The sequence below is a fragment of the Mauremys mutica genome, chromosome 10 (assembly GCF_020497125.1).
Source record: "Mauremys mutica isolate MM-2020 ecotype Southern chromosome 10, ASM2049712v1, whole genome shotgun sequence".
Lineage (NCBI taxonomy): Eukaryota > Metazoa > Chordata > Testudines > Geoemydidae > Mauremys > Mauremys mutica.
In genome coordinates, this window is record NC_059081.1 from 10,005,827 (window position 1) to 10,025,110 (window position 19,284).

Sequence of the window (19,284 nt, forward strand, 5' to 3'; positions counted from 1 at the left end):
AGTGTTGGGGCAGTGAACTACATTTCTGGATCATAAAAAACTATAAATTAATTTTACTAGAGGTTAGAATAATGAACTCATCCAGAAGTTGTATCCACATAATGCAAAAAATTGAGAAGGACTAATAACTTTGTTTTGTCACACCCAACCCTGCCAATTTCCTCCTCCAACAAAAAAATATTTTGGGCCAAATCATGGCCCATGCTGCACAGTGCCTAAGCATGTCATAAGGTGGCCCCTTATTCCCTTGTGCTAGTTTCCCCTAGCGCCACTCCAACTATGGGAGGGGAAGCAGGATCTGCAGAGCCACTAGTTCTCCCATCACCACAGGTGTGTGAGAGAAGCGGTGGAGTCTTGGTTCTACACTCCCCCCACCCTCCAGTGTGTTAGGCAGCATAGCTGTGCCAGCATGCCAGAAGACGTAGCTTGCACTAGATATAGTCCTAATGTAGTGTACTCTCTCCTCAGAGTGGTAAGGAAACTGAGAAGGTAATTGTGACTGTGAAAGCGAGTCTCCCTAGTAGGCTGCTCCTAGGGAAGTATCCCATGCTGGCCTTCACTCTGGGTTCATGGCAGTGCAATGAAAGAGCCAACTATTATTAATTAATGAATAAATACTTTCACTGGCGAAGTGCCTGGAGGTTCCAATCACAGCCTGGCTCCCTATTATGCTACATATGGTACACACACATATATGAAAAGATGATTCCTGCCCCAGTACAAAACAAGAGACAACATGTGGATAAAGCAAAAAGACAGGGGAAGCACAAAGTAACAGTGAGACAAGTCTGGCTCATGTAATAAACAAGCGGCCCAGCACACATACTGTGTAACCATTTAAAAGGCATTTGTAGGTGAGTTTTAAAGGGGGACAGCGGAGTGGCCCGGGAGATTTTTACAAAGGGCAATTCCCATTCGTAAGGTGTGGTCTGAGGGAAAGCACAAAGATGCCTGATGGAAAACTTGACCAATAAGCAATAAATGCATGTACTGTGTTACTGTATTTCCCATGGAATAAAAAGTAAAAGTATCCCATCAGAGGCACTGGTATTGAATAATTAATAATAACTGCGCAAATGATAAAAGTTCATTTTGTAAGTTTTTCTTGGGGAAGAGAAACGTTTAGCAAAGATAAAGTTCCTGGTCCTTTGGGGACATTAGCAATGGTCAAACTGATGTGGATCTGACTGATAAAACAGAAAAGTAACATTACAAAGGTATTGTTTCCAGTGGAAACCGGGATGTCAAAGAATGTAGCTACCTGAATTCAAAGTGCAGACTGCGTGATCACCAACATTAACCAAATGCCAGCTTTCCTCCCTGAAAATTATACTGCTGTTGGGAAAACCACAAATGCACTATGGGCTCAATCTTGCAAGGTGCTGAGCAGACTGGCCCCAAGTCAGCAAAGCACTTAAACATGTGAATACAGCAGACCCTCGCTAGAACACACGTCTTTATAGCATGAATTCGGTTATAGCGCAGGGCCGCACATGGATCCCAAATGTAATTACCTTCATTGGAATCCATGGTAACGCGGTCCCCGTGTTAACACGGGACCGCGCATGGCTCCAAAACCCCATGTTCTAGCGGGGGTCCGATGTAGTTCCATTGAAACCAGTGGGACTGCTTGCTTGAAGTTAAGAATGTCCTTAAGTGCTCTGCTGGGCTGGGGCCAGAGTGTTCAGAATCTTGTAGGATTAAGCCCTATATAAAAGCTTCCTTGCCTCATATATTATGCTTCATATGAAAACTCCATTCAGTTTCTTTACTCAGTCTAAGAGTTGTCCCTAGAAGTCATGGCATCATTTATTTTAGAAAAACACAAAGCCCTTGCACTTATCAAATGAGATGTAGAAGGGACAATGTGATTTGGTTTCATACCATGTAGAAGTGGAACAACATAAGCAAAGATCTGATTTTGTGAGCCATACAAGACTTCCACAGGTTCAGTTTAGACACCCAAGAGAGAGAACAATGTTCATTAAAAAAGTTGTTCAGCATACACAGCAGTTTTAAATCAATCAATAAATGTTTAGAAAATATAAAAATAACTGGATATCCTAGATTTCTATATTCCTAAACACTATGAAAAGGCTAATTTTGTCTGGCAAGAAACTGGTATGTTAAAAAAGGAAGAAGAAAAACAGGATGGATTTATTTAAATCAAAGCAATTTAAATCAAGAAGTGGAAAGCCTTGAAATCATTGATTTTCATCTGTTTCATTTGTTCTCTAGTTAGTTTCGAAATAAAAGTGCATTTTCATTGGTTGATATTAACTATTAAAACATGCTGATTTACAACTAAATAGCACCTTTTCACTAGATTTGGTACATCTTTTTGCTACCTAGGAGGGTAAACTGTAACTATATACATTTAGTTAAGCAATTACATAGCTTAATATTTTCAGATTCTTATTAATTGTACATTTTTAGTATGTTAGAAAATGGTGAATGATATATTGCTTATTTACTAGACAGTTAACTTTTTGCTCATGATATGTGTCAAGTTGCATTAGGATGGTAACCGAAATTTAATTAAACACACAAAACAGCATAGATTTTTATTCAACAAAACTACATTAAATGTTATGGTTACATTAACTTCTCTTATCAAAACGTGTTTCACATTTACAAGTAAATGATTTATTAAACAGAGGGATTAACTGTTGTCAGTGAATTAAACTGATTACTTCAGGTCAGCCTGGGAAAATTTTCAAATATGCTTAAGTGAAAGTGACAGGAGCTTAACTTCCTATTCAGCTGTCTCTTGAAAATGATACATTCTCCTAAATTACTTAGGCTGACCTATTGTGCCATATTTATAAATCTAGACCTCAAAAGTTAGTCATTTCCCCCCGCTGCTTTCTTTACATAGGAAACCAGCCTTTAACAATGGATTCAGCATATTTATTTTTTACTTAAATGTTTTAAGAGATTATAATAAATTTAGGCCTTATATTTTGAATTCAGATTTTATTTTAAACAGGTTTATTTTTAAAAAGAAAAATTATTATAATTTAATTAACAAAATATAAAGATCCAATTTAAATAAAAAATCTTATTTTTTTATTTTCCTCAAAAAAAAAAATCAATGATTTTTATCCACCTGGAGACAAATGGATAAATTCAATTTCTTCTTATAGTAGAGTTTAGACCAGTGGTTCTCAAATTTGTGTATTGGTGACCCCTTTCACACGGCAAGCCTCTGATTGCAACCCCCCCCAATTAATTAAAAACATATTTTTTATATTTAATACTATTATAAATGCTGGAAGTGACGTGGGGTTTGGGGGTAGAGGCTGACAGCTCGCGACTCCCCATGTAATAACCTCACGACCCCCTGCAACGGGAATAAATTAAGTTTTTGTATTTTATGGAAGCACTGGTTCCTACTCCCATAGAGGCACTAAGCCTGGAACCGTCAAAGGAGACTAAGGGAGTTCGGACTCTAAATCTCAATGAAAGTTGAATTCCTAACTGCCTTTAGCTCTTATGAAAATTCCAGCATGTAAAGTTTTAAGAATAAACTGGTCTGCTCACTCATTTTAAATGATAAAAGTAATATTTTTAAAGATGGCTTCCATGTCTTAATTCAGAAGGTTTTTATAAGCTCTCCTCTTATAAGCAGAACAAAACTCGACATGGCATTGCTGAGAAAGAAGGTGAGGATAAGTCCTGGTCTTTGGCCTCATACACTCCACTACATTAATACCCAAGCATATGGAGGACTCATGGGGACCATATGCCTTGCCATATGTTATCCCTTACACCAGGAAGAAGCAGCTATGGGTTACCAAGCAATAGATTAATACACATGGAAAAAGCAAGTTCAGGAAAAGTGTTCATCTGGGAGCATGACAGCAGATACTGGTGCGGTCACAAGCAAGCTGGCTATCTGGTATGATTAACAGATTGCTACTCAGCATGTTTTTGCTGTGACACTAGGTCAAAGATTAAGGGCGAAGCTCAGACACTGCTGGAGGGACAGACTGAACTTTGGAGGAGAGACCTTTTGAAAAATTATACCACCCTAAACTGCTAATTCCTGGTGCAATTCATTGTGATATAAAGCAGAGTTAGCCTTCCATGACTAGGCAGCTGTGCTGGTCGTATTTGTCTTTCAGCTTTTCAAACATACAGTAAAATAAAATTACTCCTAGTTAGGCTAAGTTTATCACCACACAGCTGTTCTTTTGCCTGGTCTGATTTTAAAAAGCCAGTAAAAGTCTGCAAAGTTTATTTTTTAAGGACATAAATCCAAAGAAACACAAACAATTTATGGCAGTTTTCTTACTTGTAGGATTTTTTAAAATTGCATTTTAATGTGGAAACATCAGTTATGTTGTATAGTTTAAGGTGCTAAACTGTTGGGGTGTACTGCAGAAGCCTGTCTGTTTATAGAGACTTTCTCTGAAGGGGTGGGAAGATTCATTACAGTGTCCATTCAGCCAACTGTTGATTTTGAGAGTCTTTCTAAACTGATTTATACATACACCTTGTGCTTTAGAGTCACTGAGATCTAGGGATGCCAGGTAGATCCTGGGATTGACTGCCAATATGACTATCTTGAAAGACAGGGTTTTTTGCAAGGCTTGTAAACAACCAGTTCACAAGTCATTCAGATTAAGGATAGGTCTGTCACCTTGTGATGTCTTGAGAAGAACAGACTCCTTAGAATTTTCCTTTCCAGGACCCAGAAATTATTACCCCAGCAGCACTCAAGTTAGACACTGTTCAAAAAATCCCCTCTTCTATGGGTTGTTTAGATTCTTGGATATGGGGCAAAGGAAATGAAGGCTGCAATTTATTCTTTTTCCTTCTGGACTACAGCTAGCATCCATAGGTTCATGTCAATTTGAACCACAGCCTCTCATCATAGTCAGCTCTCCATTAGGATGAGCAGAAGAAGCATGAAGGATGAACAGAAAGGGAAAAAAGCACTTCGGGTCCTATGGAGCAGCTCTGCAAGCTCCTGCTCCTCATGTGCAGGACAAAGAGGGGAGAATGATTCGACAACCCAAGATGTCTACAACAGTAGATGATAGCTATCTTGGGGACCTCTGGATGGGAATGCTGGGTGTCAGGAAAAGAGCTTGTGCCAACTATGTCTTTCAGGGTCTTCCCTACATGTCCACTCGACAGCCTATAAAGGGAACAGAGATACAACTTAATGGAGAGTTCTGCTACTATTACTACATAACAGCTCAGTCTCTTGGCTACCCAGCATGAAGAGGGCACTGAGTTACATCATACAAATACCTCACCTTCAGTTAGAAAGGGGTGGCCAACACTTCTCCAATACGTCTCCTTGCTTAGGTGCCGACTCCGAGGCTGGACCACAGGCACCAACTTTCCAATGTGCCAAGGGGTGCTCAACCCCCAGCTCTGCCCCAGGCTCTGCCCCCATTCTATCCCTTCCCCCAAGGAGTGGGAGCGGGACATGGGGCAGAGCAGGGGGTTGAGCACCCAGTAAGTCCAGGGATGCTTGTTTTGAGCTACACATATTGGAGCAACTCATGAGGATCAGTTTGGACCCAGAGGAGGTAATAATGGCAAAAATGGAACCAAAGAAGTCATCTAGTGCCCCCTCAAGCAGGCACCCTACTCTGTTATCTGGTGGTAAGAAGAAGGCATCAGCAAGAATGCTGGCACCGACAACCTCAATGCTGATGGCCTCAACTCCGGAAAGTCAGTGCCTGTGTCTCCTTGAATCCTTGCACAAGCACATGGTGACTAGCTTCCACAGCCATTACATCACGTCTTGTGGCGAGCACATTACTCAGTTTGGACTCAGAAATGGATGTGTAAACACTGTGCTGCTGTGGAAATTTTTATCAATATTTTTCATACACCATCTAACAATGGAAGGCAAGTGCAAACGGAAGAAAAAATACACAGATGAAAATCAAGGCTTCCAACAGGAGTGGGAGACTAAGTACTTTTTCACTGAATGTAATGGGAAGGCCATGTGTCTTCTTTGCCAGATGTGTATCTCAGTTCAAATCTTCAAACTTGCAGTGTCGTTTCTCTTCGAGCCATGCACATATGGATCAAGAATTCCCATAAGGTTCTGAACTCCACACTTTAAAATTAAAAACTTTGAAAAAAAACAAATGGATGTAGAATCCCAGTTCTTCACCAGATTTTCCAACTGATAGCAAACTGTAACATTAGCCTCCTATTATGTGGCTTGGCACATAGCCCGTGCGAAAAAGCTCTACTCTGAAGGTGAGTTCATAAAAAACGTGCCTCACTGATGTGATTTCAATCTTGTCACCAGACAACAAGAATCTACAGAAGAAAATTTCTGGTCCGCAGCTTTCACGTCACGCAACGGAACGCAGAATCTCTGACCTGAACGGTGACACTGAATCACAACTGCACTTGCAACTTCAGCAGTGGGAATATTTGAATATCACTTTGGATGAGTCACAAGTCAATTATCAGTATTTGCCCGCACTGCGTCTGACGACTGTGTTATAAGGGAAGAATTCCTCGATATCGTGTTACTAAGGCATAGAACTCATGGACAAGATCTAAAGTAGGCATTGATGTTGGTAATTGTAAAAAAACAACTTGCCCTTACAGAAGCTCACTGCCATTGCAACGGAGAGAGCTCCATCCACGTGGGGATCTGCGAATGGATTAGTAGGGCTTTGTAAGTCTGACGAGAGCTTTCATGAATTTTGGACATTATTCATTTGGGAGCAACTAGCATCTAAGAATCTCAAATCTGATCATGTCATGAAACCTATCTTGCACACTGTGAATTTCATTTGCTTAAATGCACTCAATCACAGACAATTTCAAAATCTAATTGAAGAACTGGGTGAAGACGACTCCCCTGCTGATTTGCCATTTCACTGTGCAGTTCGGTGGCTCTCGAGAGGTAAAGTTTTTTCCGGTTTTTTGAGCTTCTGAAACCAGTAAAATTGTTTATGGAGGAGAAACACAGAATACTGCCTCAGCTTACAGATCCTGGGTGGGTTCTAGATTTGGCATTTCTTGCAGACATGCTGCTGCATTTGGATAAACTAAACGTGGACTTGCAAGGAAAATTCTGGTTGCTGTCTGATCTAGTGCAAGGCGTATTTGCGTTCATGAACAAACTGCAGTTGTTTCCCAGACAAATGTTTGAGGGAGCGCTGACACACTTTCCCTCAATGTCACAACTTCAAGCCAGATCAAAAGAAGATGCAGCAGAATCCCTAAAATGGAGCACAACTAGGTAAGCAAGTGTGATTAGAGATAGTAAGGACAGTTTTGAGGAAAGATTCCAAGATTTGCAGTGGAAAAGACCTAAATCAGATTTCTGATTGACCCTTTTAGTGCTGAAGCCGATTGTCTGAAGCCCCCATTAGTCACTGATGAAGCAACATCCCAGACCAAAATAATAGAACTTTTGGAAGATGACAGATTGAACTCCGCTCAGAAGACAGAGGGGACCCTTACTTTCTGGAAATCTGTACCAAAGGAAAAATACCCCAACATCAGAGATGCAGCCCTAAAATTAATCCTTATGTTTGTTTGCCTCGACCTATCTTTGTGAGTCTGTTTTCTCGACACTCAAACATGTGAAATCCAAGCACTGATCCATTTTGACAGAGAGCCACTTAAGAGAACTGCTGCTTGTGAGCACAACCAAACACAAATAAAACTTCAAGGGAATTGTTGAAAGCAAAGATTGCCAGAAGTCCCACTAAGTAAAAGGGTAAGTTATTATTGCTAACTATAAATATATAAAATTTGCATTATCAAATTATATAATTATGTGTGTGCATATATATACATATACAGTCATTACATATTACTGTGGCTCTTTGGCAATGTACAATGGTAAATTCTGGCTCCTTCTCAGGCTCAGGGTGGCCACTCCTGAATTAGAGCCAATATGTTCTCAGCTCTCTCTTTGGAGCGTTGCTATCTGGATAGGTACTGAAACACCTTCTCCATTCAGTAAAAAAGCAGTCTGTGTACAGCAAATAAGCAATTATTTAATTAAAGCAAAACAAAAACTGCCTACGTCATTTTGTCCAGGAAGAGAGAGTGGGTGGGTTAGTTTTTTGGCAAAGGAAAAAAGGCCTCTTAGTGGCAAGAACTGGCTGGGGCTTGAAGCCTCAGAGAATAGTCTTGCAGGAAGCCCTCTTCTATTTAAGTAATTTGTATGATTTAGTAAAATCCCCAGGAACAGAGAACTTGCTGTATCTTTGGAAGATCTTACTATATTACATATATGTATCATTATGGGCCAGAGATTGTAAATAATTCCATGGGGGAAGGATGGGCAGTGGGAAGTGATCAGGCAAATTCACTCAGACTGTAACCTCCCCAGAGAGATACCCCTAACCTGTACAGGCTCGCATATACTGGTTCAAACTGGATTCTCTAGAGAACCAACAGACAAAGAAATTACTTTTGGATAAAAAGCCTAAGTTTAAACTGACTTGAGGCCTGCTTTCTGATCCAGCAAACAGACAGACCTTCTTTCCAAGAGAGGCCTCAATCCTTCCTGGGAAGGGTTGGAAGGACCTGAACTAGTCATGGGGATGCTTGTTCTGAGCCAAGTGGTTACGAACTTATAACTACAGAAATACCCCCAGGTGGGATCTGAAGGACTGATCACCTGCCAGAGCGCTTGTTGGAGGTGGGGGTGATCTCTGGTTAGTTTGTTAGCATGAGTTCAGGTTCTTTTATTTTTTATTTATTGTCTGTAATGCTTTTACCTTAAGAATAAATGTGCTTGCTTAGACGGAGCTGTGTAGTAACTTATACTTTTGGGCAATTGTGCTGCTTATAGCCTTTGAGGGGAAGGCACAGCAGCCCTGCGTAGGCAGTTTGATTAGCTGGGGAATTCAGTGTAGGCAGCCTGGAAAAAGCCCAGTGAGGACAGAGAGAGACATGACAGCTGGAGGGCTGGAAGCCTGAGAGTGGGTGCCCTTGGTGGACCATAGAGGAGGAATATTGGTGCAGTTGCCCTGATCTGTGACACTTGCATCAAGAGTCTTTGAGGGATCAGTCATTCTGGAATCTGAGACTCCTGAAAGCTCCCCATATTCATTTAGTTTATCATTTTGCAGCATTATATCAATCCCCTCCATGGCTTCCTGAAGAGCTGTAGACAATGAGGGTTGACAGGAGATATGAAGGTAGATTTTTTGCTTCACATTTTTGTTACCTCCTTCCTTCCTCTGGGCTGACTACAGCACCGTCAAGAGGAAAAATAAATATCTAAAGGTGCTGCGTTAGGATCTGTCAAGCTCTTTCCTGTGTAGCTCTTAACCAGGGGGAGGTCTCTGGTGTAGTCCTCTTCATGCCTCTTGGTAATTAGCAAGCAAAGTAGAATATTCATTTTTCAAAAAGTTCACCCAGGTCGAACGAATTATTTAATTCCTTAAGTGAATTCATGGGCAGCACAGTATGTTAAGAAGGCTATCTACTCCAGGGAGACGATTATCAGCCAACTGCAAATAATGTAGCCAGTAAATCCTGGCATGAAATAGAAGGTAAAACTTCGTAAGTATTCAGGTCATATCATACTACTTAATAAAATATTTATGTCACATTAAACTTTCACACAAAAATATAATTGTTTCTGTCATGTGAAAAATAGGACAAAAGATCAGGTTTGAAAAGGCAAAGTTGTCTTAATCATGTACTACTTCATTTAAATTGTTTTATACTCCCTGGTGCATGTCAGTTGTTGTAAATGAATGTAGTGATTTTTTGCTTTATTAACTGTGTGGCTGTGAGCTATGGATAAATACTTCTTGCTCAGAACTGCAGGTATCTAACATGAAATCTTATTTTCAATGCAGTAAAACAAGTAATTCCTCTAAATTTTTATTCTGTATCTCCAAGTAGGCGCAATCCTATAATACATGTGCTCATGTGAGTAAAGTTAAGCATATACTTGTAAGAGCAAGGCCTTAATAATTGTGAATAACTTATTAAAACTGTCAGATGATTCAAGATATGCCACCTGCTGCTTTTAAAAAGAAAAGTTCCTTTCCTCTAATACCTCTGGTTTACCTTCAATTTTACTTAAACCCATTCCTAATTGCCAAATTCTACACTGATTTATACCCTGTGCAAACTCCCCACATTGCATCGTGTGTAAATCAGTACACAATTTGGTCTTTGATAAGTAAAAGTAAAATTTATATAAAGGAAACAAAATGCCAAACACACATCTTGGACATAGTATGCCACAAGCCACGGGGAAGCAGGCAGTGGAGATGCATGTTCCCTTTCAAGAGAGGAAACACTGAGATATGGAGTCTTCTGCTGCCCAACTGTAATCTGATTAAAAAAGAGACAAGAGTATTAGCAAACTAATTTTTTCTATCGGTCCCAACAAGTGATGTATCTTCACAGCACAAAAGGCGAATGAATAATTTGTCCCACTTTTTGACTTTACACAAGATATGTTCAGAAGCCAACCAAGAATCATACTTTGTCAAGTTTCAACTCAAATTCAATTACTGTAAGAAATTATATGATTTGGCACAGATGTTTTGTATTGGTTGGAATGGCACTTCAATGCTGTTACATTCCAAAATAACAATCTGCTAACTGAAAAGCCAATCATCTTTACAAGAGGTGTTTTAATATACAACAATGGATCCAGATTTTAATACTGGGGAGGAGGTGAAAGGGTAGTGATGGTTTCTGACAATCACTTTCCAGTCTCTCTGTGCTGCCAAGAGAAAAATCAGTTCTCAATTTCTGATTTAAAATTTATTCTGAATACTGTGCAGCATTTGGGAATAAAGAGTTTAACACAGCAGGGAGTCTGCAGAAAAGTGGGTTTGATTAAAGTTGTTCAGAAGTTAAATGTACAGTCATTAAGAAGTTAAATGTGCTGTCATTAATGTAGAATAATGTAAATTACAAGAATTCATTAGCGAACAGTAGTTGTCTCCTGCCAATGTACCCCGCTGTTTAAATAATGGAGTTTAATTGAGAGGGTTTAGAATTATCTTCAAAGGAAGGAGAACAAGTTCTATTGAAAATATTTGTAGAATAACCCCCATTACACTGCGTTGCTTGCAAATGTGTAAGAATTTATCATCCTAACTGCTTATAAAGAGGGGAAAAAAATGATAAAGAGTTAAAGGACAACCCCAGGTATTTTGAATACAGTACTCTGGAAGTGCCAAGCCACTCAAGTCAACTAACCTCCATCTTCCTAAGTGCCTGGCAATCAGGGGAGGGCGGTTAAGAAGAGGGGATCCAAAACCCCATAAAACCAAAAGTAAATGTAATGATCTGGGGAGGAGCTTATACTTAAAATTTTTCTCAATTATGCCCACAAGGTAAGTTTTATTTTTTTAAATAGTTACAGTAATCTGCATGTGATTACACTGGTCTGCAAAACAACAAACTATTTTATGGCAATAGGAGGCACTTAAATATATATTGATAAGATTTCAGGGCAATACATGAGTGTTTAGATATGACTTCTCTGAGCATCAATGAGAGTTCCGTGCTTAAACTTCCACTGATCTCTGCTATTAGTGGAGGAGTAGCAGAAGAGAGAAGAAATAGACCCCACTCACTACCAACAGCATCCTTGAAGAATCCTGCTAATAGCAAAGGGAGTGATCAGTCTGCAAGTTACGCTGATGCAGAATCTGATGACATTCATCACCTGACCTACAGTTTGTTTTTCTTTCCTTGAAAGAAAAAAAGAAAAGAAAAAAAAAGAACGAGGAGTACTTGTGGCACCTTAAAGACTAACAATATATACACACAGAGATATATATACACACAGAGAACATGAAAAAATGGGTGTTGCAGTTGGTATGGCAACACCCATTTTTTCCATGTTCTCTGTGTATTTATATATCTTCCTACTGTATTTTCCACTGCATGCATCCGATGAAGTGGGTTTTAGCCCACGAAAGCTTATACTCAGATAAATTTGTTAGTCTTCAAGGTGCCACAAGTACTCCTCATTCTTTTTGCTGATACAAACTAACACGGCTACCACTCTGAAACCCGTTTCCTTGAAAAGTGATTCAAGTGATTAACTGAGAAACCAGCTTTGTGCTCAAGCTGAACTTTCATTGTTGCCAAGGAGAGGATACAGCTCCAGACTTCATATGGGGCATACTCATTTGGTCTAAAGGACAGCATTCAACAGATTTTTTTGGTAACCTTTGTATATTTCTGTTTATTGTCTTTAGCAGAGTTATGGGAAACAGAACGTTTAGAGGATCTGCAGAACTCTCTGGACAGATGAATATTTATTTAGTTTTAGAGGGGAAAAATTATGGTCTTTGATCAAAAATCTCCAACATGATGTAAGGTGTGAGGGGGAGGCTGTGCTTTTTCTTTCTTTGCCTGCCACAAATCCACACCTTTGTCCTTTAGCACATAAATTACACCCACTTACACTGCTGCGAGAGTGATTTAGCAGCAAAGAAGTATCTTTCAAGTGCTTCTGCTTGTGTACCCCGATCACAATCCTGTATCTACTTTCTTCAAAGGTACAGGGTATTTAATGCAAAGAGTAGTGTTGCTACAATGACAATAGAAAAACTGAGAATTCACATGTCAGGATATTTAAACATTCACTTTTCAAACCAATCAACAACCACCTACAAAATCCCACCCCACCACACGTTGTGGCCACATTGTACATACAAAATGTTTTCTATTTTTTGCTTTCTTTGTTCATGGTCAATTTTAATATTACTGAGAGTTGTTCAGTGCATACTATAAGATGCACTGACATTTGTGGTCATGTAGGACCTCACAGATGTGTCTGTATTTTACAACATAGTCAGAACTTCAGGGCAATAGCAGAGCGAGAGAGAGACTGTAGATCTTTCTGGTCAAAAGGGACTACTTCCTTTAGCTTGTAACAGTGTACAGCCTATAACATGGTTTCTCAACCCATTGGTTGCAACCCAAAATTGCGTCACCAGAATGTGTCAAAGAGTTGTGTGGATGTCCCAGTGTGGGAGGGGGAATCAAGTCCCTCACCCAGGGGATGGGAGGCCCTGAGAAGAGGTCAGGTTCTGCCTACAGGGGGTGGGGGGAAGGGTTGCAGAACTCACCCCGCAGCACCGGCTCCTGCAGCTCTGGTCCCACAGTGCTGGCTGGGCTTGTCTCCCCTTTCCAGGCACTGTGAGGTTGCAGCGCCACTCAGGTATGGCCTAGCCGCCCCTTCATCATGATGATGGAGGGCCAATCAGGTCAAGTTTGAGTGGTCTTGTGACCCCATGTGCCAGGTCACAACTTTACACTCCAAATTTGGTCTGGCCAGACCCTCATTAGGGAGGTCAGCCCAAGCCTGACCAACGCTGCAACCCCAGAGATCGCAATGGCCAGAGCAGGGAGCTGAGCCCAGCCCCAGCCCAGGGAATTGGAGCCGCTGCAATGGTATGGATGGTTGTGACATACCAGGATACAATCCAGACTAACAAGTAGCTGTGTCACCCTGCCCTGTAACCTGGGGTACCCTTTACAATGCCTTGCTGCTCACAAACAGCCTCCAGCATGTAAGTCACTCCCAGCTCTGCCTGTGTGCGTGCTGCAGCCAGCCAGCCACCCCTTGGCTCTTATCAGACTTAAAGACTGCCACAGGGTGATCCCAACAAACATGTACTCTCAGATTTCCCCCCAGAAATGTATGTCCTGTACTGCCCAGCCCTCTCCTGGACAGTACCAATATAATGAGTCTGTTATTCCTTTAAGGGAATAATACAATTTGTTACCCAGATACTTCAACTTGAACACACAGGATTAGATAAAACAATCAAACTAGTTTATTAACTACAGAGAGAGATTTTAAGTGAGTACAAGTAATGAGGCATAAAAGTCAGAAATGGTTAGAAGAAAAATAAAGATGAAATGCTTACTGGTGCCTAACAAACTATATTCAATTCAAAGCAAAGTTTTCTCATCATATGCTTACTGACCGAACTCCGTTGGTCAGGACCTCTCCCTACCACCCCTCCTAGAGTTCAATGTCTGCTTCCTTTCTCTCTTTGGGTCTAGTGAATGTGATGGGCAGGGGGAGAGAGAGAGGGGTGCGCCTTGGGGTGTCTGTCCCTCCTTTTAAGAATTTCAGTCCCCCCCTTGAAAAACATTTCCAGCTGAGAACCAGGAGTCAGAGAGTCTATGTGGATGGATATTCCCTGCTGGTTTTTTTCCACCTGTTTGAACTTCCTTAATCTTCCCTGCCTGCTTGATGACTGTGTTTACTGCTTAAATTAGGAATGTGTGCTCTGCTTAACTTTTTGTTTAGGACAAACCTGTTTGCCAACTTTTGTTTGGGCAGGGTTGTGGGGTTTGGAAAATGTGTTAACAACACCATACAGGGAAATCTTATAATTTTGCATACAATGTTGCTATGCATATTTTACCAGGACAATACTGACCAGCAAATTATTAATTTTCAAAGGATACCTTACAAGGCATACTTTGTACAAAGATTATTACAATAGTGTGTAGAGTGTGAATACAGGCGTGTATTTCATCACAATTGTGTACTTGTTAAAGTAATAAGTACTGAATAACAATGAAATATGTATATACTGTGGGTAAGAAATATTTAGCAATCTAGGTATTTTTTGCATTAAAGCTATTTACTGGGTCACAACAGGCCATCAAGGTTTACAAATGGGTCCTAAGCCCCAAAAGGGTGAGAACCATAGGCCTATAATACAATTGAGCAGTTCTTATTCTATGCAGTAGGGGGCAGTGGTTCACATACGCACTACCTAGTATAAACGTGTGTGTGTATATAAAACGTATGATGTGCACCATGGTTAAGAATATAGTTTTGTCACAGATCATGGATTCTGGGACTTTAACGGGCCTCTGTGACTTCTTTGGCTTCAGCCCCCACCTGCAGCAGCGGGGCTGGAGGAGCTGTCAGCTCTCAGTAGTGGCAGGACTCGAGCTGTCAGCTGCTCCCTCGCGCGTGCAGCAGGGCTTGGACTGTCAGTGATACCCCTACCCGCCCTGGAGAGGTCACGGACTTCTGTGAATCTCTGTTTATTGACCATGACCTGTCTGACTTTTACTAAAAAGAACCATTACCAAATCTTAACCGTAATCATGGTTAGTTATTGATGCAGTATAGTTTCTTAAAGGGCTGTCAGGTTAAAATATATCCTTTACAACAAAACAAATATTTGTGCTAATAACATCTTAGATTATTAAACTGAAAGAAATTTGAAGAATCCATTGTGTACATGTCCAGAGAGGTTTATACAGCATGCAGCACAAGAGGGTCTCCCATCCTGATTGGGGCCTTGAGCATTACTGTAATGTAAATATTTAATAACAGCACTTTTCATTATTTATTATGTTTGTTTCCATTTTCCTTTGATGAAAATAGTCTGGTGAGTTTAACTTTTGAGTCAGTTCCTAATCAATTTCACTTTCATGCATATATTCATACAGAGGTGGGCAAACTATAGCCCGCAGGCCACATCCAGCCCGTGGGCCCGTCCTGCCTGGCCCCTGAGCTACCAGCCAAGTAAGCTCCCCCCAGCCCCGCCTGTCCCCCCTCCTCCACAGCCACACCACCACGCGGACAGCGCTCTGGGCGGCAGGGTTGCGTGCTCCTGCAGAGCAGCATGTCTGTCTCCAGCCGGGCGGCACAGTTGCCAGACATGCTGCTCTGAGCGGCACGGTAATGGGTAGGGCTGTGGATGGGGAACTGATGGGTTGGGGTAGGTATGGGGTTCCGGGGGGCCTGTCGGGGGCGGGGGTGTGGATAGGAGTCAGGGGGGCAGTCAGGGGTCTGGGAGCAAGGGGGTCGGATAGGGGGTGAGGTCCTGGGAGGTGGTTGGGGCGGGGGGTCCTGGGAGGGGGCAGTTAGGGGACAAAGCGCAGGGGGGTTGGATGGGTCGGGATTCTGAGGGGGGCAGGAAGTAGGAGGGGATGGATAGGGGGTAAGGGCCAGGCTGTTTGGGAAGACACAGCCTTCTCTACCCAGCCCTCCAATGTGGCCCTCGGGCCAAAAAGTTTGCCCACCCCTGCACTAGCATAATGCTGATTGTTTATTAAATATTGTTTCCAGCATTTTGTTTTGAATTTCATAGTTTGGGTTTAGCAAAAACCTGCTGTTACAAAACCTTGGTTTAGGACTAAATTTGACCTAATGTTGTCCATTACTGACCTTTCTGAATGAATTCTCAATCTTAAAGTTGTATTAATGTTAATTTTTTTTTTACATAATACATATACACTCAATATAAAAGTTACTGTCTGTCCAGAGAGATAGAATATACAGAATTTTACTGGAAAGTACAGCTTTAGAATGTAGAAATATATTAAATTTCACAGCTTTATAGCAGACAAACTACTACTAATGGTATCAAAATCTCTCTCTTCAACCCAGAGATTTTCTTCATGTTTATACATAATGTCCCACTCCAAAGTGTCTCTATCTATCTTCTTGGTCGTGCACCATCTTCAATAAAAAGACCAGCTTATTGAAGTCAGTCATTCCCCATTTTTCATGAAGGGCCTGATCACCCTGAAGGCACTCAGCTCCTCAAATTATTTGATTTTGTAAGGAGCACCATGCCTCCTTTGATTCCATATGGCAGCCAATTGTTCAAGATGGAATATCTTCATATATAAATCACAAATGCTTAGATCGTTACATTAGAGCAATTACACTGAAACAGCAATGATTAGTGTGGTGACAGAAGATGTTCAATAAGCCCTGATCTACACTACAAGTTTAGGTCGAATTTAGCAGCATTAGATCGATTTAACCCTGCACCCGTCCACATGACGAAGCCATTTTGTCAACTTAAAGGGCTCTTAAAATCGATTTCTGTACTCTTCCCCGACGAGAGGATTAGTGCTGAAATTGACCTTGCTGGGTCGAATTTGGGGTAGTGTGGACACAGTTTGAAGGTATTGGCCTCCGGGAGCTATCCCAGAGTGCTCCATTGTGACCGCTCTGGACAGCGCTCTCAACTCAGATGCACTGGGCCAGGTAGACAGGAAAAGCCCTGCAAACTTTTGAATTTCATTTCCTGTTTGGCCAGAGTGACGAGCTCAGAGGTGACTGTGCAGATCTCAGCAGCAGAGGTGACCATGGAGTCCCAGAATCGCAAAAGAGCTCTAGCATGGACCGAACAGGAGGTACTGGATCTGACCACTGTATGGGGAGAGGAATCCTTGCTATCAGAACTCCACTCCACCCCAGAGGACTGCCCAAGCAACAGAAAGCTGGCATTCAATAAGTTTTGAAGTGCAGTGTGGCCTTGTCCTTCCCTCCTCCACCACTCCACCCGGTGCTTCCTTCCTCCCCCACCCCTCCCGGGCTACCTTGGCAGTTATCCCCCCATTTGTGTGATGAATTAATAAAGAATGCATGAATTTGAAACAACAATGACTTTATTGCCTCTGCAAGCGGTGATCAAAGGGGGGAAGGGAGGGTGGTTGGCTTACAGGGAAATAGAGTGAACCAAGAGGGCAGGTTTTCATCAAGGAGAAACAACTTTCACACCGTAGCCTGGCCAGTCATGAAACTGGTTTTCAAAGCTTCTCTGATGCGCAGCGTGCCCTGCTGTGCTCTTCTAACCGCCCTGTTGTCTGGCTGTGTGTAATCAGTGGCCAGGCAATTTGCCTCAACCTCCCACCCCACCATAAACGTCTCCCCATTATTCTCACAGATACTGTGGAGCACACAGCAAGCAGTAATACCAATGGGAATATTGGTTTTGCTGAGGTCTTACCGAGTCAGTAAACTGCGCCAGCACACTTTTAAACGACCAAATGCACATTCTACCAACATTCTGCACTTGCTCAGCCTATAGTTGAACTGCTCCTTACTACTGTCCAGGCTTCATGAGCCATGGGAGCAAGGGGTAGGCTGGGGTAGCTGCGACCGCACGGTGCTGCCAGCTGGGAGAGCAGCCTGAGGCAGAAGCCTCCAGCTCGCATGATATTCCAGGCAGGATTGAATCTCCATGAGATGAAACTTAAAGAAGAGAATGACCTGGAGTCACTCCCATTTATGTCCAGGCGCCTCTGACCGACCTCACCGAGGTTGGCCAGGAGCATCCAGGAGACGACGACGACGGCTAGCAGTCATATTGCACTGTCTGCTGCCACGAAGGCAAGGAGCTGCTGCTGTGTAGCAATGCAGTACCATGTCTGCCAGCAGCAGAGATGTATGGTGATGGTGAGCTGAGCGGGCTCCATGCTTGCCGTGCTATGTCATCTGCACAGGTAACCCAGGAAAAAAGGTGAGAAACGATTGTTTGCCATTGCTTTCACGGAGAGAGGGAGGGAGGCCTGATGATATGTACTCAAAACCACGCGTGACAATGTTTTTGCCCCATCAGGCACTGGGAGCTCAACCCAGAATTCCAATAGGCGGCAGAGATTGCGGGAACTGTGGGATAGCCACCCACAGTGCAACACTCCAAAAGTCAATGCTAGCCTCGGTACTTTGGATGCACTCCGCCAACTTAATGCACTTAGTGGGGACACACACAATTGACTGTATAAAAATCGATTTCTAAAAAATTGACTTCTATACAATCGACCTAATTTCGTAGTGTAGACATACCCTTAGTATGGAGAGACATGAACATATGAAACAAGTTACAGAACCGATGTTCTCTGGTGCATATTTTTGATGTTCTATTGAAAGAACGAGGATGGTAGCTATCATCTCTAGGGGGCAAGGAAAATCTTAAGTGGTCTGGATGCCTTTTTTGAGAAGCGCAACCTTATGGACTTGTCTACACAGTGGAAATGCTTGCAGCAGCTAGTGTGCACTACCCTGTGTGGACACGTCTACTGCACAGTAAGAGTGCCTTTGTGCGTTGCAGCTTAATGCACTTCAGAAACACATTAAGCAAAACACCTCAGGGCAATCTCAGTGCTGAGTAAGGGTGTCCATATGGGGAGTTAGTGCAGAGCCTCTAGCATGCTTTAAATTCTCACTCTAGCTTACTGTGCACTAACTTCACTGAGTAGACAAACCCTAACTGTGCATTTTCTGGGGTCTGAATGTTTGGGGGTTGGTTGTTAAATAACATTCTTGAAAAATAATATGCATTCAGATCAGTGATCTGTGCCTTCAAGCTTAACTGCACCGTAACCAATTTTGGGTGTGTGGGAATAGCAAATTGGTCTCAGGTGCTTGTTAGTTCTTGTCTAACTAATGCTGGCTTCAATCAAAAATATCAATGTAAATTATTTTTATTTATAATGAACTTTACACTGACTATCAGAAACCTGCAAATGTACAGAAATCTTGAATATTTTAGAAAATTCCTAGTACCCTCT

At 41.9% G+C, this 19,284-nt stretch overlaps 1 protein-coding gene across 1 annotated transcript in view; it reads right to left on the reverse strand.

The window, feature by feature from the left end:
• Positions 1-19,284, reverse strand: part of HSPBAP1 (HSPB1 associated protein 1) — a 58,247-nt gene that overhangs the window by 33,618 nt on the left and 5,345 nt on the right. The window lies entirely within an intron of this gene.